This window comes from Girardinichthys multiradiatus, chromosome 7, assembly GCF_021462225.1.
Source record: "Girardinichthys multiradiatus isolate DD_20200921_A chromosome 7, DD_fGirMul_XY1, whole genome shotgun sequence".
Taxonomy (NCBI): Eukaryota; Metazoa; Chordata; class Actinopteri; order Cyprinodontiformes; family Goodeidae; genus Girardinichthys; species Girardinichthys multiradiatus.
The window spans coordinates 9,873,368-9,900,758 of NC_061800.1; the positions used below are offsets into that span (position 1 = coordinate 9,873,368).

Here is a 27,391-nt window from a genome sequence, read left to right on the forward strand (position 1 = left end):
TCTTATGTCCGCTATATCATTGGAAGAGGGGTGTGTTCAGGAACAGGTGGACGCCGAGCGGTATAAACCAGACGAAGATAGCGGTAAAACCTGAATGCTGACTCAGAATGGGCTAATTGTAAGTTACAGCTAATCACTGATTCACCCAGCAAGACATGAGGTGGAGGTTCACTCTAATGAGCATCTTCAGGGTCATGATGAGGGACTTTCACCTGAGCTACAGGTGAAGTTAAATGATCTGTGATAGAAAACAGTAGCAACCTTCTCTGTGAGGTTCTAGCCGGATTTGCATCATAATGTAAAAAATATCTGGTCCTTTACTTCAGTCAAAATAAAAGCATTTAATCCTAACGTATCTGAACACATTAAAAGGTCCTTCAGATCAACACATTGCATCTCATGGCTGCAGCCAGTCTTATACTCCAGTTCTACATGTAGACAGAAAAAAGTTTTCCTCAATAAACCAGGAAAATATCTCCTGGTTCCAGTAAGCCATAGTAGAAAGAACAAAAGTAAGCGTCCCTCTTCTCTTTCATATCTTCTGTGCTGATTCTAAACATAAAGCTCTGGTTTTAAAGATGCAGAATTATTAAGAAATAAATCATAGCAATTAATCACAGGTGGACCATTGATTATTTAACTATTTTATTTTTCTGAATTACACATGAAATATTATATAAACTAAACTAATTAAACAAGGATACAGTTTTACTGAAGGTGAGACATACATACCATATGTATACAGTTATTAATAACTGTAATATTAGTACTGATAAGGATCAGCATGAGGCTCTATGCTATATTTTAAACACCACAACTTAACACCCTTCCCTCTCAAAGTGTTTAATAATAAGAACTGCACTGTCTCAGATGCTCAGTGCAGAACAAAAGACTGTGTTGAAAATCTTTTCTTTTATTATTTTTGGCAGGCCAAATTTCTCCAGAAGTGGAACGAAGGGATGAAAAGATGGCGATAAAAGAGAACAGGTTCATAAAAGAAGGAACAATTTTAATAAAATGTTTCAAAAGCTCTTGGCATAATAAATAAATGTCTAAGATTTAGGAAAATCAACTTTATACCGCTTTCCTTTTTTGAAATATAATAATAAAGACAATGGAGCCTCAGGAGTGGAACACTTTGATAAGAATGTAACGTTTAAAAAGGTCATTTATGTAGATGACAAAAGAAGCACATTTATCTGGCCCAAAGTAAACATCTCTGAGTTTAAGAAAAACATTTGTCAGCAAAGATTCAGATTAAGTTCTTTTCTGAATACCTCAAAATGTGTCATTATTTGCTTCAGCAAAATGGTTTTTCATCAGTCCTAAACTCTGTTTCTCCTTAACCTTCATTCAGCATCTAACTAAAATAAAAAGTAAAATTATTGCAAACCTTTTTTGTTTGATTCACAATAATTTACATTCAGTCTAAAACCAGCCAAGACAGAGAACTGGTACAATATGTCCTATATTATTTTAATTTTGAATTACCTATAAATTATCTTATTGAATTCTAAATATTGTGGATTTGGGCTAAAGCCCCCAATGTTTTGAGACCCTAAAAACGCCCCTGGCTGTAGGCTTCCTTTACCATTTCATCCCTGATCCAGAGAACAACACATTTATAATATATACATATAGCCCCGTTTATTTTTCTTCAGCAGTTCAAAACTACTACCTTCATGTACTCTATTATGCGGCATATTTAATTAAATATTAATAAATTAACAGCTAGTTTTTTTTGTTTTTTTTTTTGTTAGGCTGACAGCTGTGGAAATGTTGTTCTCTTTTAATTGATTTTCATTAATGAGTTAATCGGTGCAGCTCATGTTTCATGAAGGTGATTCGGAGTGGCGCTGCAACATTTAACATTGATTTCAAAATTAGTACCAGTAGTACTGAATGTGATACAGATTCTTTTTTATGTCTAAAAAACAGATTCTCATTCAGAGTGGAGCAGTGTGTGGGAATTTATGATAGTGTACATGAAAACACATAATGTCAAAACATTTCCAGAAGCAGTAAGTTATCAATATTTGTTATATGACACAATTTTTTACCTCAGTTTGGTAAATATTGTGGTGCTTGAAAGAACCTTGGCAGAGTTGGTGTTTTCCATCCATTCTTGGTCTATACCCACTTCTCCTTGCAAAGTCATGTGGGAACTGATGCCTATCTCCAGTGGCCATTGGGCAAGAGGCGGGTACACCAAGGACAGGTGGCCAATCCATCCTAGGGCAACCTAGAGACACACAAGACAAACAACCAGACACACACACACACACACACACTCATACCGAAGGACAATTAAGAGAGACCGATTAACCAAACAGTGATTTTGGACTGTGGGAGGAAGCGAGAGTACCTGGAGAGAAACCATGCATGCACGGGGAGAACATGCAAACTCCTTAAAGAAAGACCCTAGTCCAAGATTCGAACCCAGGACCTTCTTGCTGCAAGGCAACAGCGCTTGAGTTGCTGTTTTAATGTCTTTTCTAAAAGTAGTTAGAGAACAAATTTGTCTCTGTTTTAGCCTTGTGATAGAGTTACTGTTGGTTGGAATTGGCAGCAGGACCCTGATGGAAGGGTATTAATAAAGATGTTGTTTAATATACTTATTGAAATTTTCCACAATATAAAAATACCAAAATGCAAAACAGAAAAAGACCCAGCCTACAAACACTGAATATTCCGGTATACAACAACATTTAACATAGCAAAAGAATGACAAAAATCATACAAACAACAGTGTACAGATTTAAAGACACTCAGCACAAGCAGAACACTAAAGGACAACTATTCCTGGACCTGTGTCGATGGCTGATTAAAGATAATCAAAAAACATTTCCAGACTTAATGGAAACTCTTTTCTGAGCCTCTTATCACAAATCAGATTTTTTCAAGTTTAGGTTGAATAATACCTCCTTAATAAAATGCGATATTGTGGGTGGAGCAAGGACACCTAGGTGAAAATAGCTGTTTGAACAAACAGGACACCTTCTGATATCAAAGGCCTCTTTTCCATTCCTGGTTTAAGCGTGGCTCCACTTTGCTCGTTTTTACCCTACTCCGCACCAAAGCCGTTGTGGTTTGTATTAACTCATTGATGGCTGGAGTTATGACATGAAGCCCAACCTGGCCAGACTTTTCTTTTTGTTACTGAGACCTGAGATCTTGCACAGTGAGATCACAGTGGGATTAATTTCAAAGACACTTTATTTTCTTTACATGGACTATGGCATAAGCTGTTACTTTTGTGGCATTGTTTTGGGGGAAATATTTGTGCGTCTGAACAGCTGATTGCGTGAATGATCAGCTGATTTAGGTTATTATTAAATACACCTGCATGCATGTAATTCAGAAAGCTGATGTGTGCTTTTTTCTTTTCCATGAGACTTCAGGCATGATTTATGATTTGTAAATAGTAAAATTATGTTCTTGAGTTGAGTTTTTTCACTTTTCCTGATGCTACTTCAGCAAATACCTTTTCAATTCTCCAGGCCTCATGTAGCTGCCACTGAATAATGCAGTCAGACTCATACAGCTGACCACACCCATGACCAATCAAATGACCAGTAGTCTGTTTACGTCACATTTCAGGACTGCTCAGCCAAGATGGAACCTGTCTCTGAGCAGGTACCAAAACAGCAGGTACAGGGCCAGAAAAAACAGTAATGCGAACAGTTGGAAAATGGGCTGAGTGGAGTGGAGCCGGCCAAAGTAGAGCCCATGGAAAGGGGGCATAAATGTAACACCTCCATGCTACAACTACCTAAATAAAAACCTCTAACCCTCCTAGCACATCACATATAAGAGAAACATCCACCGAACAACAAGCAAATCCTCGCATAAGTATATTCAAGTCAATGACTGAATAGCCCATATCAAAATAATATCCATAGCTAACGTAAACATAACATGACTGACTTGTAGCAGCAGCATAATTAAAGCATTACCAATCCTGTGTCCAGAGAGCATCGTGAATAGCCATTCAAGAAGAGGCATTAAATACCTGAATACATTTCTCTTCCTCGGCCACAAAGTCATGCATTGTGTGGGTGCCGTCCAGAATCTAGCAAGTTACAGCAGCAAAGGTTTCAGACCCATCTTGTACAATGATGACATTACAGACCTGTATTCCCTCCTTTGCTGCCTTTGTTAGCCCCTTTCTGGAGTGTGGTCCTTGTAAATCCCAAAACAAAATATTGTCATGCTTCAGATTTCCCTTTTTCCAGGCTTCCGAAATCACCAGCTCCTTGTAAAGATAGCAGTGGAAGCAGATTATGACAGGCCAAATTCTCTCTCTGGGGTCCGTTTTGGGCTACATTGAGCATGGTCCAGCTCCAGTGCCAAGGGAAAGATGTCATGTCCAAAAGCATCCCTCAGTAACTGAGAGAAAAACTTGTTTTGATCGGACCATCAATATCCTCATGTAGACCTATAGGACTGATGTTGTTCCTTTGGCTTCTTATCTCAAGTTCAGGTAGCTTAGCCTTTAGTTTCTCATTATCAAACTCATCAACATCGCACTTCTTGACTTTCTCCAATGGCTGATTAAGTGACTCAGCATCGTCCTCAAACAAAGTGAGGCACCCACCATGACTAATTATGTTTTCCTGGAGGCCATCCAGCTTCTCATTAACTTCTTTAATGTATTTTGTTTGTATTTGGAGAGCACGCCTATCTTTTGGTGGGATACTGTCACCAAAAGATCAACTTTACCAATAGCAGGCTCAAATTATACATCTGTTTAAGGTGGTTTGGGTGGCATTAGCACACAGAATGTCACCAAGCATATACAAAGGTCATGTGAACGAATATTTGCTATTGAAGTTGGGACAGGTGTTAAGTTAGCGGGAGCACGAGGTTGCTGTGTCTCTCCCCCTGGAGGTCCACTAATATAGATGAATGGGTGTATTTTTTCTCTCTATCATCAAAGCTTTACCAGTAACCTCTGTTTCTGGGTGTGTCTGGGATATTTCTGTACTCTTGCTGTTTTAAAGGCTAATGTCTTTTATGTCTTTATGTAGAGAACAATTTTCCTATTCACAGTTTGAAATTATTTGCTTAAAGTCAGATAATACATTCAATTTGCCTCTTTTCCCTCTGCTATCATTACTCCCTGTAGTCAACTCTGCAACCCTGCAGAGCCACATGAGTTGATAGGTTTTTAAAATAAAAATTGGAAGCGATGTGCTGAATGTAGTGAATCATACAGACCATACTGTCACAATTTGCCACAAGAGGCTATTTTTAAACAAATATGCAGAAAAAAAAAGATTTAAATGCTGACATGATGTTGTGACATCTGCCTTTTTCTTAGACTGGTTTGCCTCATTGGAAGGTTGATGATGCGTGCTGCAGGTAGTCACCAGGGGCCTCATGTACAAAGCGTACCTATGCACAAAAACCTTGCGCAGCAATCTTTTGCGCACAACTCGGCGCTGAACTCTCACACAAAATGGACGTTGCGTGAAAGTGTGCGTAAATCCACACAAACTTTTGACTTGCTGTGAAAATGTGTTGAAGCCACGCAAACTTTTTCAATCGACAATAATAAACTACAGAAAACTAAAACTCACCTAAATCCACTGAAATATGACTCTATTCAGCTTTATTTAATTCATGGAGCATCAAACCTGATGTTTTTAAATGAGTTTGGGCTTTGATGGTTTAAACCAGAGCGATCAAAATTAATAATCTTCAGTCTCATACAATAACGTAACACACCTCAGAAAATGATGGAAACACCCTTATTCGGAGATAAACTGTGATACTTCGTCTGTTTCTGTCACCTATATATGGAAAGATATGCTCCTCAGCGGTCTGTGCGCTGAGGAGCATAAAATATATGTGAATCATCTAAGGGGCAATGTCATTCTCACTGAAAAAGGAAAATGGTGTGAGATCAGCAGATCAATTCTAAATAAGTCAGGTTTGACTATTCCTACGGTGGACAAGATAGAGACAATCCCACATGTCCATAAATAGCTGCATAAAGTTGCTGGTAATTGTGGAATGATGGCTTTGGCACAGCTGGAGGATAGAAGACGTAAGAGGGAGCGTTTTGTTCAGAGATCGCATTGATCTGCAGGCATCTGATGATGCATCGCTTATTGACCGGTTTAGATTGCCCAGGGCAATTATTTTGGAGTTCTGCCTGGAGCTGGCCTCAGTGTTACAGAGGGAAACCAGGAGGAACCGTGCGTCGGTACCAGTTCCAGTTCTCATTACGCTGTGGTCCTTTCAACAGGTCGGGCACTTAACAGTCATCCCTGAGCCGGGCCATGCCAGCCATATATTACGGCCTCAACTGTATGTTGCTCAGACATATAAAGTTCTCCTAAACTGTGGCTCTCATTTGCAGCAAGGAGCCAATTTCTGAATGTAATCATAGCTAGGGACTACACTCATACTGCTATAAGAGCACCAGCTGTAAGTGAAAATGCTTTTATGAATAGAAATTTAATTCAATAAATTTGCAACCTATTTGTGATGTGCAAATGCAGTGGCAGGATGGCTTCTTCAACTCACGATTCCTTTATACTATCAAAAATAATTATAATTATACTATTAATAATAGTTGTGTTGGGAACAAACCTCCGAGACCGATGGCTGCCTGAAGGTAATTTTCAATTTTTTTTATGTGACGTCCTGAATGGTTGTAAAGATTTAAAGTACTTAACACAGTGTGTGTGGTGACAGTCTTCCTAATAGAAAAAAAAGGAAGCATATTCACGTAATTATGATGATCAGCATTGAGCTATGAATGAACTTAATGCAGCTACTAGACAGCGCAGTTGTGTTTAAAAACACACATTGTAGAACTAAACAAGTTTGAGTGAACAAACGCTTTATTTCCAGTCAGGTTTGAGTCACTGATGTCATTAAAGAACATGTTGGTTTGGTGTAACTGACAACAAATAGCCCTCATGGTGTAGACACAGTCTCTCTTAGCATTTTTCCTGCCGACAGGAACGGGTTCTTTGACTGTCAAAGCACCATTGCCATGGTTATTTGGACATTGATGGGTGACGTCCAGCTAGTTATACTACTTTGTATTTAGGGGCGGGGACCAGGGGGTCCAAGTGCCATGTGCAGCTACGTCATATCCACTGCAAATTGGGATGTATGAAGGCTACATGTGCGGTGAAATGTCTACGTATGGCATTGTACATCTGACTTTTTTTGTGCGCCGCAAATTTCAGAATTTCTCCATACCACAAACTTTTAGTACGAAAGCTGCGCATCCATTCGTACATGAGGCACCAGAAGCATGAATCCAGAGTAAAGCACATTGTTTTTCATAATCTTTTGAGCTTGGTTGTATATGATTTTTTTTAGCTTAACTTTGGTTTTGTTTTGGTCCTGATCATGCCAGTTTTTGGCCCAGAAGGAGGACATATTTTCCACTGTTGTGTCTGCCAACCTGCCTTACATTCTCTTGCATGTTTAACACTGATGATGGCTACCCCTTTTTTTACCGTGACTGCACTAATGAGAAAGGAGTTTGAGAAAATTCACTATGTAGATGATATTTTTTGTGAGATTCTGGAGGTGTGATCCAGCTGTCTGAGGAAACTGTGGCTGGCTGAAGGTCTACAGTCAGTTTGGTGTTGAAGATTGGCTTTTTGATTTCCTAGCATGGTTAATTTTTATTATTAGGCTGGCAGACATGACTTAGGTCAGTGTTTTTCAACCCTGGTCCTCAAGGCACACTGCCCTGCATGTTTTAGCTTTTTCCCTGGTTCAGCACACATGATTTCAATTGGTGGCTTTTGCTGAACTGCAATCATTGGAATCAGGTGTATTAAAGCAGGGAAACGTCTAAAACATGCCATGTGCCTTGAGGGCCAGCGTTGAAAAACATTGACTTAAGTTTTGTGCTATAATGGGGTGTTGGAATGTTGCTACCCTTTTCCAGCCAGATCTTCCTGAGTAGTCTCCTTTCCAGGAAACTTCTATTTCTGTTACACCAGCTTCATCCAAGACATACAGACAGTCTCTAGGGCCATGTCCAAACCACATGTTACAAAACACAAAAAACTGACAGCATCCATGTGTTGCATCTACAATTTTATAACTCACAGCAGTTTTGGAGGGAGATAAATAAACTCAGACCTTAAAAGAACAAACGTATTTCGATGGATATTTTTAAGGAAAATGAGGAATCTCGTTATGAGATATAGCTGCTACTGAAAACTTGGAAAATGGATTATAGTTGTCCCTATGCTTGTAATAACTTTTTATTGTTAAAGATCAATTTCTGGATGACATTTGTAAAGTGAAACATGAGCTGGAAACTGGAATTAGTAACATACCTTTCTGTTCAAGTGATCTTTTGAATGCTGAGATCGCTCAGAATGAGGTGCAGCAAGTGCTGGATAAAGGTAAATATAAAAAATATATTCTGGAATACCTAATCACAGATTAGTTGATTACTTGAAACTTATGATGCACTGGCGGATGAGCAGAATGGTTTTAGAACGAGTCGAGCTTATATTTATCATATCCATGTTCTGGTCGCTGTAGTGAGAGCACGGATGAAAAGAAAAATATTTTGCATGTCTTGTGTTGTGGAATTTTCTTATCTAAGTGGAGAGAAGTTGACTCACAAGAAGAAAAAATCCGGACTTTGTCTTAATAAGTTTTATTCAAAGGCATTCAGCATTTGAATGACTCTGTCACCGAGCAAGTCAGTTGAACAGAGCCCCGAACGCTATTTACACACAGTATTTATACTAAACATGACAGTGTTATCTCAACTGCAAAGAATCTGTGTTTTACGACCCTAGACCCTTCTCGGGTTCAAAGGTGACAAGGTTACCTAGGAACAACCATCTACTCTCCCAAAGGCATCCCCCTAAAAAATGGCCTTAACCATTAAACTTCTGATAATGACTTTTACAGCTTTCTCCAATAACACAGAGGTTCAGGGGAGTGAGGTAACCTAAAGGTCATACACTGTGGAATGCTTTTAAAAGAATTTCCATCACACTCCCCTTCTTATGATCATAAAACAATCATACAACAAATTCTAGCAAACCAACACCCAGAAAAAGAATCAAAAGAAAAGAAAAGAAACAAAGAAGAAAAAGAAAAAGATATATAAATCAAACACCGTATAGTCATGGCCCTCACGAAGAGCTAAGGTTTGCAAATCACCAGGAAAACAAAACTGAAAAAAACAAGAACACCGTAAAAAAAAACCACCAAAACTCCATGTATACCACTAAAATGCTGAACATCAGTAATAACTCCCCAAACACTTTAGAGTTAGCACATCATTAAAGCATCTTAAGCAACTTAAAATCCATCGGTATCCATACCATCTGTCACCTCAAATGCAGAATCATCACAATCATGACAAACAGAAATTAAGTTGGTAACATGGAAAAATGTATCAGTCTCATTACCATTCCCCTAACCATTGGAATAATACAACATGAAAGAAATATCAAAATCAAAAAGAAACATAAAAGAATCACTCCAATCTTTACTAACCAAGATGTCCATCCACCAGCAAAGAACCAAGACCAAGGATTCCAAGCGGAACTCATATTTTCCTTCCGTTGGGTCGTCAGCAAGTCCTCAAACTTATCATGCATACTTGTCATGTTATTAGACACATCAGGAATAAAAGTGCAACATTGTTCCCCAATTAAATGACAAACACCACCCCTCTCAGCTAACAGATAATCCAAAGCCATTCTATTTTGCAAACTCATAGTTCTTATAGCCTGCTGCTCCATAGTTAGAACAGTGAAACCTTCCTCAGATAAAGCAGTAAGATTTTCTAACTCAACTGACAACTCATTAATCCTATGGGCGGCGTTAGCAGCACCATAACTAGGAAAAATTTTACCCAAAATCCCTTTCCAATGTGGGATCCTAGCTCTCTTTTGCCGTTTGAGAATTGTCTTCCTCTCTAATAATGGGCTGATTGAATCATAAGTCGTGACCGTAGGTAGTAAGTGAGCTAGATAACATACTCCAGACCAATTAGCAGGCAGATACAGATATGATCTGTTTCCACACATCCAAACCATGTTCTTAGGACACGAGAACGCATCTCTACTAGGAAAAGTAACAAGAACCCTGGTTAATTTACCTGCCATGCCATACAATTGACTTCAATTCGGTAAGGCTGTAAGATTAAGAGTTAACACAAAAGGATCTGGAGCCAAAGATTCTGAAATAGTATAAGGATCAGTTCTGACAGGACAAGGTCTAGATGTATTAATGTGGGTCAAGGCAAATGAAACTGGTATAATAGTTTTACAACCCTCCGTCTTTCCAAGGAAATAAGGTGTGCTTTCCTCCTGAGCAATACAAATATGTGGATCTTTAATCGGATTTCTATTACCCCGAATTCTATAAAGAGTTCCTGTAGACGCACACGTTAAATTAGTCTCACTAGAAAATTTACTAACATTTCTGCTTTCCCGTACAGTATAATTCCTCACCCAAGGAAAAATGACCTCCACCAACCGGTTATCTGGAAAGAAAGTAGCTAGAGCATAAGCAGTATCAATAGGAACTGGTACCAAAAATGGTTGATCATTAATAGCATGTGGAATCAAACAACAAACATAATTCCTCATCTTCCTAACGGTTTGATGCATTAGTTGCCACCAGACATTATCAGCATGATCATAGTAGTCAGAAAAGTGATGAATCTCTCTCCGAATCCGCTGATGAGTATTATTAGCATAAATCCTCAAATTAGCCTTACATTGTCTTTGCTGTACCTTTTCCCAAATGAACACAAGAGTTATAAAAATACTTGCAATACCAATCATTAGCATCAAAACAGACCATCTTCCATTTAACTGCATCGTGACCTTGAAGTGGAATGTCCTTTCTTCTGGTACAGAAAATCAAACAGTTTTTTCTCAAAGAAAACAAATTATAAGCAACTTAAAAAAAAACAAAAATCCTGCTGCCTCTCCTGAGTGGCTTCTGCGCTTCAAGCTGCCCAGTTACCAGTCTGGTACAGGTGGGTGGTCGTTGGAAGCTCCTCTAGGTAGGAAGTTCAGAACCAGGATACTGCTCGGGTGGTGTTCCAGTGAACACCTTGCAGTGCGTAAAATGGACCCAGGTGTCACGTTCCTGGACCTTTACGGCAGTGTGAGTCACCAGCAGAATTTGAAACGGACCTCTCCACCGCTTGTCTCTCCAGTGACGTCTCCTGGTATCTCTAATCAGCACCCACTGTCCTGGCTGGAACTGGTGCAGGGGTCTGTCAGCTACTGGGGGTAAGGCAGCTTTCACCGTCTGATGAGAGAGAGAGAGAGAGAACGTGACAGAACCTTACAATATTCCAACATGGAATGTTCAAAATGAGCAGTTGTTAGTGTACATAGGTTAGTACTCGGTCTTCCCCCTGTATTTGCAGGTCTCCCAAAAAGGATTTCAAAAGGACTCAAATTAGCTCTGGATCTATTTCTCATCCGCATATACATAAGAACCAGAGGGAGAGCTTTTGGCCAGGACAAACCTGTTTCTTCACAGCATTTAGCCAATTTATTTTTTATTGTTCCATTTTCTCGTTCTATTGCTCCACCTGATTGTGGGTGGTAAGCACAATGTGTCTTCAACTGGAAACCAAGAAGCTTACTAATTTCTTGCAAAGCTTTGTTAACAAAATGTGTCCCGTTATCACTGGAAATCACCTCTGGGATTCCCCAGCGGGGAAGAATCTCTGTCAACAAAGACTTCGCTACAGCACTGCTGTCTGCGTGTTTTGTTGGAAACGCTTCAACATATTTAGAAAACATGTCCACGACCACTAAACAATATTTCTTCCCTTCAGCAGGTGTCAACTCAATGAAATCCATCATCAAATGCTGAAATGGGAACCGTGGAGGTGGATGTGCCGCCTGTGATTGTGCAGGAACCCTCGAGGGGTTGTGAGAAGCACAGATCAAACATCTTTTACAATAATTTTCAGCTACCACCGAAAACCCATTTGTATACCAATATTTTTTAACCATATCCAGCATTCCCCCTTTGGACACATGATCCAATCCATGCGTCCATTTAGCAAACCAGGGAAAAAAATGTTTAGGCAGGCATGGTCTACCATCAGAAACATGCCAGCCAGAACTGCTGTTAAAGATACACCCAGCTCTTTGCCATTTTTCTTTTTCCTGTGAAGTAGCAAAAGATTGCATTTCAGGAACAGTGACAGCTTGCGGATCAGTCAGAGAAAGAAAAGTTTCATCTGAGGAGAAAGGCCTCAAAGCTGCGGTTTTTGCTGCCGAGTCCGAGGCTGCATTGCCCCTAGAAACAAAATCAGACAGTCCTGTGTGCGCAGCACACTTAACCACAGCCAAACGTGCGGGTAACATAATAGCATCCAAAAGATCAGACACTTGTCTAGCATTCAAGATAGGTTTTCCATCCGATTTCAAAAAGGAGCGATGTTTCCACAAGGCCCCGAAATCATGCACCACTCCGAAACAATATCTTGAGTCTTTGTAAATAGTCACAGTCTTTCCTTTTGCCAACTTGCAAGCTTCAGTCAAAGCAATTAATTCAGCTGTTTGAGCTGAGTAATGCGCTGGCAAAGGACCTGAGCGCAAAACAGCTGAGTCAGAGCACACTGCAAACCCTACTTGGTTCAGACCCACCGCAGAACGGGATGAAGACCAATCTACATACAAGATAAGATCAGGGTTAGTCAAAGGGGTGTCTTGCAAGTCAGGACGAGGGGTACAAACAACATTTAAGACAGCTGCGCAGTCATGACTTTCACATCCTCCTCAGTAGGCAGTAGTGTGGCTGGATTTAAAGTGTTACAACGTTTAATTGTAATGTTGGGCATGTCCAATAATATTGAAGAATACCTCAACCACCTTGGTGCTGATAGATGAGACGTCTTTTGTTCCAGGAGGATGATGGAAACAGAATGTGGAACAAAAACTGTCAATGGATTATATCCAACAATGTCACGTGATGCTAACACAGCTTTCTCAGCTGCAGCAATAGCTCGCAAACAACCAGGCAGCCCAGCTGCAACTGGATCAAGCTTACTGGAATAATAAGCCACAGGTCGCAATTTATCACCATGGGATTGCAACAACACAGATGACATGAAACCAGATTTTTCATCCACCATTTGAATAAATGGCTTGTCAGAGTTTGGTAAAGCCAATGCAGGCGCAGAAGACAGGGCTGTTTTTAAATTAATGAAAGCCAGTTCTGCCTCATATGTCCATTTAATTTTTGTCTGCAGCTACTAAGCTCCTCCCATATATTAAACTGGCCAAAGGCGCTTCCAGCTCAGAGTAATTCAGAATGTGAGCTCTGCAATAACCTGTCATACCCAAAAATGACATCATTTGTTTCTTGGTGACAGGTTTTGGGATTTTCAGAACTGCTTCAATGCGCTGAGGGGACAGTTTTCTGCTTTTATGTGAGAGAACATGACCAAGAAATGTCACTTCTTCCTGTACAAACTGCATTTTAGATCTTGAAACTTTGTGACCCTTTTTATGAAGATGTTGAAGCAGTTTCAAGGTGTCTTTCCTACACTGATCCGCTGATCCTGCTGATAATAATAAATCATCAACATACTGTGTAAGGACAGTTCCAGGAGACAGAGTCAAATCAGCCAAAGAGTCCTTCAGAGCTGTGTTAAAAATAGTTGGACTCTCTGTGTAGCCCTGACAAAGACGAGTAAAACAATATGGCTTCCCATCAAACTCAAAAGCAAACCAATACTGACTGTCCTTGTGTACAGGGACAGAAAAAAAACGCATTTGCCAGGTCTATCACTGAAAAATATTTAGCTTCTGGTGGAATTTGTGACAGAATCGTAGAAGGGTTCGGAACTGATGGTGCACGGGCCACAACAGACTGGTTGACAGCCTGAAGGTCCATGACAAATCTCCATTAGTCAGGCTCTCCAGGGGGCCTAATTATTTTCACAGGGAACAACGGTGTTCTCACAGGTGAATTTGGACAGTGTACAATTACCCCAGCTTTAAGGAGGGAATCAAAAACAGGACGAATTCCCTCCAAAGCTTCCTTTTTCAATAAGTATTGTTTCTGACATGGCCTGTAGTTTGATTTAGGAGTAACAACGACTGGCTCACAATCTGTAATAAGACCAACATCATATTTGTGAGCAGCCCACAATGAATCAGGCAGCTCTTCAAGATCTGCATCCGCAGAAGAAGCAGTAGCTAAAAACAGATGTGAATGTGAAATCAGTTGCACTGTACGATTACAGGAAACAACAGTGGGACGATGTCTTTTAAAAGCATTTTGAGAAGGAGACGCAAACACATATGGGACATCTGTCTCCCTCCAATCCGTGGCAAGGAGACAACGTCTAACAAAAAACCCCACATCCTTCCATTCCATATTTTCAAACTTGGCCAATGATACATGCGGCACCAAACCAGAAACTTAAAAAAAATGCAGCTGTTCAGAGGTCAAAGTCACAGATAAAGCTGCTGTGTGATCATTCCAGTACATGTCAGAGAGGTGCACTCTCTCATTTGTAATTTTGTACCAACTGTCCTCATAATCAAAATCAGGTCCTTCAGAAACATGTGAAGTACAATGCAGATCATCTGCACTCATTATCTCACTATCAGGTGTCACAGCATTTACTGCCAATGTGACAAAATGTTGAGGTACAGGACCAACTGGAAGCTTCCACTCATATGCATATAAGGGTTGATCTGGGGCCCAATGTACTGCAGTGTAGTCATAGTCAAAGTCTTTCTGAGTGTGAACTGTCAGTCCATTAGGGTTTGAAATAATAGCAATATTTAATCTGCACATCAAATCTCTACCCATCAAATTTAAAGGACACAAAGGAGACACCAAAAAAGAGTGTTTTAACTGCACTCCCTGTGGAGTGGAACACTTTAGAGGAACAGAAAAACTTTCCCTAACTGTTTCACCTGAAGCAGAGACAGAATGAACATATCGACCACTCAGTTTTGGCTGCTCTTTGATACATTTAGCTGATAAAACAGAGTGTGTCGCTCCTGAATCTACAACAAAAGAAATTTCTTCATCCATCACCATCATAGAAAACATAGGCATTCTTTTAAAAGCAGGGATCTGTGTATGGAGATACGTGCCTGGTAAAACTACGGAGGCACCTTCTAAGTGTAATATGGCCTCTGTAAGCAACCTATGTGAATCAGTATTTTCATGCAACTGTGTGTGTGTTTGTGAAACCTCACGCTCCTTAAGAGACCCCTCCTCCATGCAAGTGACAGCCAGATCCAGGGTCCCGTCCTCCCCCCGTCAATTACCGGTGTCCGGCTGCTGCAGTTTCTCTGGACATTCATTCCTCCAGTGTCCCAACTTTCCACATTTATGGCAAGCATCAGAGCGGGACCACTGTCCCCTTCCCCGACCTCTGCTCCGGCGTCCCCGGCCTCGTCCTCGAGGAAAAGAACCACGTTGATTTGTACTGCAGTACAGGGTCAAGGCAGCGTTATGCAAATCAGTCTCTCTTTTGTCCGCTTTTTTCTTCTTCCTGTCGTTGATAACATCATCGCTGTGTAAAGCATGTCTTTTCAGCTCCTCAAAACGCACCCCATGTCTCCAACCAACATAAAGAGTCTTAGTTTGTGCTGCGATCTCAGGGAGAAGTCCTTCCATAATATAGCCACACAGCATCTTTTCCCAGGGGCCCAAAACAGTAAGGTCAGCGGGGCGCTCCATACCTGAATGTTTATTGAACGCTTCTTCCATCCGGTAAAGAAAGTCAGCGACAGTCTCATCAGGACGTTGTTTGACTTCTTGTAGCACGGCACAATCACTCCTCTGTGGAAATTTTGTGATCAAGTCAGTGCACAAATGTTCTATGGCATTATACCATGGTCCATTACGATGATTTAAATCACCATTTTCACCTCCAGTTGTCTCTCCAAGGCGCACTGCAGGATCTGGCAATCTCAGACCAACTAACTCTCCAGGTTTGATTTTTGCTGCAAGGAGCCGGCAAATTTCTGTGCCGGTAGGTCTCATTTCATGGCATAAAGCTTTAAATTCCGTAGCAAACTTTGTTCTGTCTTCTACGGGATCCGGAAGTAACGCGGCGCTGGCTTGGATGTCTGCTGCAGTCCACGATCGAAACACCAACTGAGGCTCATTTGTTCCGGCTACTTCCAACATAGGGCATTCTCACCCAGATATATTTGTAGACAATTAGTTCGGATCCAATCGGCCAGAAGCCGCAGGCGGGCACCCAGACTCCACCACCGTAATATGGAAGTGGACTGAGGACAACGTCTCAGGCTGGCCAGGCGTCCGTGCCCCCCTCCTGCGGTCTCCTCTGGCACGTTAGATCATGTTCGTGACGCTAAAATTGTTGTGGAATTTTCTTATCTAAGTGGAGAGAAGTTGACTCACAAGAAGAAAAAATCCGGACTTTGTCTTAATAAGTTTTATTCAAAGGCATTCAGCGTTTGAATGACTCTGTCACCGAGCAAGTCAGTTGAACAGAGCCCCGAACGCTATTTACACACAGTATTTATACCAGAACATGACAGTGTTATCTCAACTGCAAAGAGTCTGTGTTTTACGAACCTAGACCCTTCTCGGGTTTAAAGGTGACAAGGTTACCTAGGAACAACCATCTACTTTCCCAAAGGCATCACCCTAAAAAATGGCCTTAACCATTAAACTTCTGATAATGACTTTTACAGCTTTCTCCAATAACACAGAGGTTCAGGGGAGTGAGGTAACCTAAAGGTCATACACTGTGGAATGCTTTTAAAAGAATTTCCATCACACTTGGCATTGGGGAAATTTTTTATAATGCTATCAAAGCTCTCAATCCTTTCACTTTTAATTTCACTTTTTGACTGGTTGGTTTAAATTATTTTTGCAGTGAAACAGGGAGATGTACTTTTTAACAACATTATTTGCCGTTCATATCAATGACCTAGCTAAAGAAACTACGCAAGCTGGTTAAGGTATTTGTATTGATGGTCTGAATATAAGCATTTTGTTATATGCAGATGATATTGAGTTGGTTGTGAAAACTGAGATCAAGATGTTAGATATTTCTGTGCAGTAAATTGAGATTGACAGTCAGCGGTGAGAAAACTCATAAATACTATATATATTATATAGTATTTATTTTAGAGAAAAGGGCAACAATGTGAATATATATTTAAATTTGGACCAATGTCTCTAAGTTTCACTAGCACTTATAAGTATATTGGTTTTGTTTTTAATAAAAATGGGCATTTTACTGAGGGAATAAAAGTTCGGTCAGAATCAACGGAAATAGCTTTGAGATCCATACTTAAGAAAATTAAATTATGTCCCGATTTTAGTTTTTTAACTTACTGGTTGACTCTATTGTATGTCTAGTTCTACACTGAGATTGAACGAGAAGGCCTGCCTCTCAGTCTCCACTTCAAATCATCCTAAAAGTGTTCTATCAGTTAAGGTCAGGCGTCAAGTTAATCTACACCTTACTCTCTCAACCATGTCTTTATGGACCTTGCTTTGTGCGCTGCTCACATATTGGAAGAGGAAGGGGCCATCTCTAAACTTTTCCCACAAAGTTAGGAGCATCGAATTGTCCAAAATCTCTTGGTATGCAGAAGCATTTAGATACATTTATTTCTGGACAAAAAGTGCAAAGCCAAACTCCTGAAAAACAACTCCACAGCATAATCCCCCCTTCACTAAACTTTACACTTGACACAATACAGTCAGAAAAGTACCATTCTCCTGGCAACTGCCGAACTCAGACCCGTCTATCAGATTAGCAAACAGAGAAGCTTAATACTTCACTTCACATAATACGCCACAACTGCTCTATAGTGCAGTGTCGGCCTGCTTTACACTACTGCATATGACGCTTTGCATTGCATAATGGTAATGTATGGCTTGGATGCAGCTGCTTGGCCCTGGAAGCCCATTCCCTGAAGCTCTCTAAACATTGTTCTTGAGCTAATCTTAAGGCCACTTGAAGTTTGGAGGTCTGTAGTGATTCCCTCTGCAGAAAGTCAGCGACCTCTCTGAGCAATGTGCATCAGCATTCGCTGCCCCCGCTTTGTCACTTTATGTGGCCTACCACTGTGGAGCAGAGTTGCTGTTGTTCCCGATCACCAACAAATGCACTATTTATATGCTTTTGCTGTATTTTATTTTGCTTTACAACAATCTCATTTAGAAAATGGGACATTGGGTCTTGGAAAACAGCCCTTTAACTATCTATTTAACAATACCTGTGCTCCAGTGCCTCTTGTGGCAGAGCAAAATATTACATGAACAAACACTAGAAAATTAAAAATAGGTCTCTCACTTGCCTTTAAGGGCAGAACAAAAACAAAACATAAAAACCAAAAACTTAGCAATATTTTAATCCAGTTTTTTTTTTTTTTTTTTTTTTTTGCAGCTAACCTCTAAAGACATGAGAGAAAGAATTTGGTCATACGTAGAAAATGAATCTATAAATACATTTTTTTCACTTGCATTTCAGGGCTTCCGTAGCACAAGTTGTTCAGATAAAAGATAAAACAGGGTTGTGAAAGCCCACATATCTTTAGGTTGCTTTTCTGCATCAGGGAAGGTTGTTTGTAACTTCTGAAAACTTTCAGTAGGTTAAAAGATAAGAGTCAAGTTGTGTTCTTCTAGAATAAAAAGGCTGTGATAGTATTAACAGGCTAAAAGACATTCCCATTGTTGTTGAAATCAAATAAATCTAAAATGAGCTCGGTCTGCTGAGAGGATCCCTGTTCAAATATGCGTGTCGTGTTTACTTGGACAAAGACCCCGAGGCAGGACCAGAACATGCTGCATGGCTTATAGTTCCCATCTGGCCTCTGACTCCCATGAAGAGGGGGGCAACAAATCCTGATGTGACCACAAGCCTGACTGTGAGCTATCACTAAAAACATTCACAAACAAAAAAACTGTGAGTGACTGAATTTAAATCAGAGCATTGTGGATAGGACGACTTAAGAGCAATTGGTTGTTTGTAAGTCTTGACAGGTTTTCTACTTCCTACATTTCTTCAGTTTGAACAAATAAGAAAAAAAACAGGATCATATGTTAGTAGTTTACCTTAAATGTTAATGAGTTATTCCTTTTGAAGAAATGGTGTTTACATTTGTACATGTCTGATCCAACAGTTTGCAGCATAACAAATTCTGGGATAGTAAACCATCTGTTTACTTCCAGCTACCACCAGCAACAGGAACACCAGCTGATTTGTAACTATAATATAAGCATTCAAGTAAGGTAATTTTATAATATTTACACTTTCTACTCAATCAAGTTAATAACATAAGAAGGTTGTGTTTGTTGTATGTCATCAATCATTTGTTAGCTTACAAAATAATAAATATGTTTCACAATAAATCTCAGTACTGGAGAATTTAAAAGAAATCCTTCCAGAAAGGGTTTGAAATGAATACAATATACCACAGAAAGCACACAAAGTGAGTTCTAGAAGCCACATTACGTTTCCCTCGTTAGTTTGACACCCACCCAAAAAATCACACTCTGATAACTCTGTAGGAGCAACTGGGATTCACTGTCCAGAGGGGAGAATCAGTTGACAACACAACTTTTTTGTTGTGCACTCCACAAATGCAGCTTACTGTATATACTGTATAAAAAGGCAAAAAGAAAGCCACTGTTGAAAGTGTGTTATTATCTTCACATTATCTTCCAGAGTACTGCATTGCTGTATCTTTGGTGTGCAATGGAGCATTTTTACAGGTACTACCTCCTTGCAGCTGTTAGACATTATAACCATCACTGCTCCCAACAAACTGTAAGATATGTTTTTTACATCCCTGCTGTTACTTGCACAGATTTTTCATATTCATATTATTTCTTATGCGCAAATACACAAATACTCCTCCACCGGGAGGAGGCCCAGAGGAAGACCCAGGACACGCTGGTGGGACTATTTTTCTCGGCTGGCCTGGGAACGCCTTGGGATTCCCCCGGACGAGCTGGTCCAAGTGGCTGGGGAGAGGAAAGTCTGGGTCTCTCTGCGTAGGCTGCTGCCTCTGCGACCCGACCCCGGATAAGCGGAAGACAATGAATGGAAATAAACAAATGCTGTTTGTACATTTTTTTAAATTATCCTACTCAGTTGCACATTTCATTGAACCTGAGTATGCTTTTTTAGTAATTGTACAGTATTTATTTTTTTTGTATGTTGTAAATTTGTCCTTACTGTACAGTCTTCAGTATTTCATATTTTTCATTATTATATTTTACCTTTGTGGTAGTGTGCATACTTCCATTTCTTTGTCAATTTGTCGCGTACTCCTGAATTTCACCACTGAGGGACAATAAAGGATATTTCTATTCAATTCTACAACAAAATTCTATGTTGCTATGTTTTGGAGAAAGCGTACATTTTACATCATACTGAACCATCACCATGGTAAAAAAAGACATGGTAAAACACGGGGGTGGCAGCATTATGCTGTGGAGATTTTTATTTCTAAAACATTTTGAAAAACACGTATTATTTTTCTTTCACTTCAAATATGAACTACTTTACTTGACATATGAATGATAATACATTGTAAACACTGGTAGTTTTTAAAAAAACAATTTGGGTTATTTTGTTAACCCACCCAAGCGGTAAATTTGGTGGGATCCTGACCTGAGTTCATATAAAGTAAATGTTCATAGATGCTCACCTATGGACATTTACTTTTCAAGATCCCTGCAATTGGATTTCATGAATATGGTTTTTGAAAAGTGCATTAAAAAACTTTTTCTACAGAGTAAACATTCATGTCACCCAATGTCAGAGGGGGGGTGATAACGATAGATATTAGACATCCAGAGTAATGGTAAGTTGACAAATTGTGAGTTTCCTGGCCATTTGCTGGGTTTAAATGAACACTGTGCTCAATGATAGACTGATAGACTTTGGACAGGTTCAGACATACAGGTCCTTCTCAAAATATTAGCATATTGTGATAAAGTTCATTATTTTCCATAATGTCATGATGAAAATTTAACATCATATATTTTAGATTCATTGCACACTAACTGAAATATTTCAGGTCTTTTATTATCTTAATACGGATGATTTTGGCATACAGCTCATGAAAACCCAAAATTCCTATCTCACAAAATTAGCATATCATTAAAAGGGTCTCTAAACGAGCTATGAACCTAATCATCTGAATCAACGAGTTAACTCTAAACACCTGCAAAAGATTCCTGAGGCCTTTAAAACTCCCAGCCTGGTTCATCACTCAAAACTCCAATCATGGCTAAGACTGTCGACCTGACTGCTGTCCAGAAGGCCACTATTGACACCCTCAAGCAAGAGGGTAAGACACAGAAAGAAATTTCTGAACGAATAGGCTGTTCCCAGAGTGCTGTATCAAGGCACCTCAGTGGGAAGTCTGTGGGAAGGAAAAAGTGTGGCAGAAAACGCTGCACAACGAGAAGAGGTGACCGGACCCTGAGGAAGATTGTGGAGAAGGGCCGATTCCAGACCTTGGGGGACCTGCAGAAGCAGTGGACTGAGTCTGGAGTAGAAACATCCAGAGCCACCGTGCACAGGCGTGTGCAGGAAATGGGCTACAGGTGTCGCATTCCCCAGGTCAAGCCACTTTTGAAACAGAAACAGCGGCAGAAGCGCCTGACCTCGGCTACAGAGAAGCAGCACTGGACTGTTGCTCAGTGGTCCAAAGTACTTTTTTCAGATGAAAGCAAATTCTGCATGTCATTCGGAAATCAAGGTGCCAGAGTCTGGAGGAAGACTGGGGAGAAGGAAATGCCAAAATGCCAGAAGTCCAGTGTCAAGTACCCACAGTCAGTGATGGTCTGGGGTGCCGTGTCAGCTGCTGGTGTTGGTCCACTGTGTTTTATCAAGGGCAGGGTCAATGCAGCTAGCTATCAGGAGATTTTGGAGCACTTCATGCTTCCATCTGCTGAAAAGCTTTATGGAGATGAAGATTTCATTTTTCAGCACGACCTGGCACCTGCTTACAGTGCCAAAACCACTGGTAAATGGTTTACTGACCATGGTATCACTGTGCTCAATTGGCCGGCCAACTCTCCTGACCTGAACCCCATAGAGAATCTGTGGGATATTGTGAAGAGAACGTTGAGAGACTCAAGACCCAACACTCTGGATGAGCTAAAGGCCGCTATCGAAGCATCCTGGGCCTCCATAAGACCTCAGCAGTGCCACAGGCTGATTGCCTCCATGCCACGCCGCATTGAAGCAGTCATTTCTGCCAAAGGATTCCCGACCAAGTATTGAGTGCATAACTGTACATGATTATTTGAAGGTTAACGTTTTTTGTATTAAAAACACTTTTCTTTTATTGGTCGGATGAAATATGCTAATTTTGTGAGATAGGAATTTTGGGTTTTCATGAGCTGTATGCCAAAATCATCCGTATTAAGACAATAAAAGACCTGAAATATTTCAGTTAGTGTGCAATGAATCTAAAATATATGAATGTTAAATTTGCATCATGACATTATGGAAAATAATGAACTTTATCACAATATGCTAATATTTTGAGAAGGACCTGTAGATTGTGAAGTATTTCCACACAGTCAGATAGACTTATTTTACAGAGAAATACTGCTAGGACAGAGCATGCTTTTACATTGAACACTCTTTAAAGTGCATAAACAGATTGGGGGACTGAATTTTGTCATGTGCATAGTTAAATCAGTTGTTGCATTTGCACCAGTGCAATTGGCTCTTGTTTTTAATAATAAAAAATACAACTGTGATGATATTCCATGTGCATTGATGGTGGGGCTAGTCAATTTATTCTGCTTAGCAGTCATTTTTAGTAGTCATGGCAAATAATGCTGTTGTTTTGCAAATTATAGAGTTATGTGAGTGCAAACAAATTTTTAGCTTGCAGTGTGGCCAGTTTGTTAAAGACAATAGGGTTGGGTTATAGGTTTGACTCAACATACTGGCCTATGTTTACAACTCAAAATATGGGATAAAGTGACTAAAGTCTATAGACAAGACTAACTATAGAAAAATAGCAATAAAAATAATATATAACCTAGATTACTCAACAAGTAAGTCGTGGTATATGATAAGACTCTGGTGGAAGCAACAATTTCTTGCACAATGCTGAAAGTTCAGTAAAGGATTTATTGTATAAAATGTACACAAATGATGTTCTGCAGGTTTTGCGACCAGGAGAGGTAGGTGGTTGGATAAAGTTATGGAGATGATAAGTAATGGGCTGATATTAAGTAAGCGGGGGCTTACTGATGCAGAGATAGTTGGATTTCCTGGAGAAAAAGAGTCTATATGCAGAGCTGAGGTTGACAAGAGCTCAATGTATGTGTGGTCAGGTGATGTTTTGTCCTTATTCCCTTCCAGGTGGGAGCTGGTGAGCAATGATGCATCACAGGGTGGACAGGCAGGTGAGTGGAACAAAGGCAGAGGTAAGTATTCTGATAGCAGTTACCAGGAGGGCTGACAGAGGCATGGCATAGGAAACACGAGGTAACCAGGTAGATGTTGAATGAGGTGTTTAGTAGCTTTAATAACTTATAGTAATTTTGAGAGAGCTATGAGGTGGCAAGCCTTAGAGAAGCGGCCTGATTATAGTAAGTATGATTTATTCTTAGAAGTAGGGAGACCCATGACAAAACCAAAAGCAATATGGGACCATGGTCTGCTAGGAACTGTTAGAGGCTGAAGTAGACCAGAAGGTTTGATGAGAACTTATGGTTGAAGCATAGATGGTGCAAGCAGAGAAATATTCAACGACGTCTTTATTAAGAAAAGGCCACCATAAGTATCTTTGCAGGAGGCTGATGGTACAGCTTGCTCCAGGATGACAGAAGAAACGAGAAATATAGGCCTAGTGTATGATATTGGAGTGGATGGAGGAAGGCACAAAAAGACAAGCCTGGAAACCCCCTCCGGGATCTGGTTCTTGTTGGAGAGCCTTTTGGATCTAGTTCTGTAGTTCCCAAAAAAGACCTATCCAGGATTGGGGAAGAAAGGAGTTCTGGATCTCCAGACGCTTCTTCAGGAGAAAACTGTCAAGAAAGAGCATCGGTTTTATGTTACGGGAATCAAATCTGCCTGTCATGATGAAGTTGAAATGGGAAAATACCAAGAACTAACAAGACTGGTGTGGATTAAGACATCTGGCAGATTGAAGATATGATACATTTTTGTGGGCAGTCCAAACTATAATAGGTTGTCCTGTACCCTCAAGCCAATGTCTCCGTTCGTCTATAGTTAATTTAATGGCTAACAGCTTGAGGTCTCCAATGTCATAATTTATCTCTGCAGGGGAAAACATTTAGAAAAAAAAATGCACATGGGCACAATTTGCTGTCGGAAGGAGATCTCTGGGAGTGAACAACACCCACCCCGCAATCTGTAACATACCAAAATAAACTATGTGTCATGATTCTGGGCTGTTTGTCTGCATCGTCTCTGTCTGTCTGCAACTCTACCACATTGGTTATTCCATTCACCTCTTCCTTCCCCACCAGCTCCTAACCAGACCATACCCGCTTCACCAGTGCTCCTGGCTTTAAAAGCAGCACGCCAACAGACAAACAGCGGCAGATTATCAAAAGCCTTAGATTGAGTACATGTCGAGCGTTCCTTTCTTATCTGCCTGCCTGATTTTGATCTCATTTTTGCCTCTCAGATTTCTCTGCCCTGCTTTGTCCACGTCGGATTTCTCACTGGCTTCAACTTTCTTCCTGACCACCTCTCCCTGCCTAACCCCCAAGTCTGTTTGCCCAAATCTGCCTTCCTGTGCATGACTTCGTTTCTGTACCCCAGACCACAATTCAAGCTTATCCCTCGGATCCTGTTACCCGAGCCTGCTCTCCCAGCTTTGACCCAGTTTATGTGCCCTGACCACCGCAACCTGCCTGTTCATTGGGTGTGTAAAGCGAAGAATCTATCTGACGCACACCATCTGTTATCCCATCAACGCACTGAGGAACCGAAATTCAGTTTTCTGCTCCCCTTACGGATTCTAAAGATGTTAATGGCTTTATCTCTGAGTTTAGTATTATTCTCAGTTCTCTGCTTAGCCACTAACCTGTCTGTCTGTTCTCAAGGTTCCTGAGTCTGTCACTGGAGGTGTCCTGCTTGTCACCATCCAGAGCTTTTAATAAACCTTTTGAACCAGATCTGCTGTGTCCGGCTGAGATTTCGGGTCCTCAGTACATTTTGTTACACTATATCGCCAAAACTATTTGTCTGTCTATTTTTACTTGCATTTGAACTTTGATGACTTTTCGTTACAGTATAAATGGCCAAAATGGACCCTTCACCGGCACAGCAGTGGCAGAAAATTCTATTGCTCGACTTGATGTAGGCATAAATGAAATTCTGGGCGTGTTACATAACCTGTCCTCCCCCGGCACTCTCCAGACTCCCCTGCCCTCAGAGCCTTCCTCTCGACCTGCAGTTCTAGTCATGGCCACTAGAGAGCCCCGTCTGACACCTTCTGAACTCATGGCTTCTGAACTCAAGGCTTTTTGACCCAATGTGAGATTCGTTTTGAACTCCAGCCTTCCTCATTTCCCTCTGAAAGATCCAATGTGCCGTTTGTGATCTCACTCTTAGCAGACAGAGCAAAACAATGGGGAATTGCAGGGTGGCAATATCAGGCCGCTTATTGTCATTCTTATGCAGTATTTGCTAAGGAACTCCTTAGAGTTTTTGACACTGTTCTTCCCGAACGTGAGGCAGCTAGAGGCTTGCTATCTCTTAAGCAAGGTAATCAAAGTGTGGGCCAATACATTATTGACTTTCACTTGTTGGCTACTGACAGCCAGTGAATTCAGGAGGCCCTCATGGATGTGTTCATGCAAGGACTTAAGGAGGAGATCAAAGACGAACTCGCAACCCATGATATAGGGATATAAAGAGGCTAGAGTAATCTTCTAGCTCCTTAAAGGAGCTACTCTAGCCACTCACATTGACCTCCGCCTCACAGAAAGAAGAAAGGAAAGAAGCCATTTGGGGGGCTCAGGCAGGATCTACTAGAGGGTCTGCTCCTCATGTGCTGGACGGAAACAATCCAGCACCTCATGAGGTTTCATCCAAGCCGGAACCCAGACTAAATTGTCAGAAGCTGAAAGAATTTATGTTATACATGTTTAGACTTTTTTGCATGGTGTTTGAGCTGTGGTCAGTGGATATAAGAATGAAGTAGACACTTTTGTAGAGGAGTCTCAGATGAAGATCTGGACATATGACAAGTGTATGTCAGTCTCAGAGTTAGTCAGCTATGAGTGTGTTATTGTGTCTAAAGAGGTCAAGTCCCCTTGAAGGGGACCCAAGGGCTCAAGAGGTTAGGTGAAAAAACCAGAATTGCAGTCTCCGCTCTTATTCTTTCCAGAGATGTTCTATAAGATTGAGGTCGGGATTTTGGGCTGGCCAGTTAAGTTTCACAACATCAAACATTATACACCTGCAGCCACGTAACACCCAAATTCATTAATTTGGTGGCTTGACCCAATGCTTTTGGGAATATAGTCTAAGATTGGTTGAGATGAACTAGGATTGGAGCAATTGAAAATCTTTTTTAACTATGAGAAGGCTTGATCATCTTCTGGGGACCAGACAATAGACATTTTGGTGGAGGTGAGAGCAGTTAGATGGGCTGCAACAACCTAATGTAACTTCTGTAGAAATTGGTGAAACTTAGCAAGCATTGCAGCTGCTTCCTGGATGTAAAAACATGCCACTTCTGTACTGCTATTGATCTTCTCGGGTATGTATCCACCTTCGGAAACATACCCAAGAAAGGTAATGGAAGTGGTAAGAAATTACACTTCACTTCCTTAACAAAAAGGCAGTTCTCCAAGAGCATCTGGAGGACTTGTTAGACATACAATCTGTGTTCCTATGGATCTGTAAAGAAAATGAAAATATCATCTAGGTAGACGAAGACAAAAACATTTTAAAAATCCTTGAGGACATTGTTGATGAGAGCTTGGAACATAGCGGGAGCATTACTTGAACCTAAAGGCATCAACAGATACTTGAAATGACCTACATGGGTCTCAAAGGCCATTTTCCATTTGTCACCTTCTTTTATAGGGACAAAATCATAAGCTTTGCATACGTCGAGTTTTGAGAAGATGGTAGCTTCCTGGTCAGATTCAAAAGCTGAAGAAATGACAGGTAAAGAATATTTTTATGGTGATTTAGTCGATTCCCCTATAGTTGATGCCAGGAGCTGTGAAGGCTGTGCTGTTGTGTTTGTTGAATGATTGACTTTGGAGCAAGCAACAATTACAGACTTAAAATAGCAGTTAAATAACTTTATTGAATGTAAGTTGAAAAGAGGCGTGGCTATTGGATTCCTAAAGATGGTCTGACTGGGCACTGAGAAGGAAAGGTAAGTGGTTTTTATTTAAATAGCAGATGATTATTAAG

General features: G+C 40.5%; 1 protein-coding gene across 1 annotated transcript in view; it reads left to right on the top strand.

Moving 5' to 3' along the window:
* The window catches only part of LOC124871996 (5-hydroxytryptamine receptor 2A-like), a 138,316-nt gene that overhangs the window by 26,708 nt on the left and 84,217 nt on the right, over positions 1-27,391 (top strand). The gene's annotated exons all lie outside the window — the stretch shown is intronic.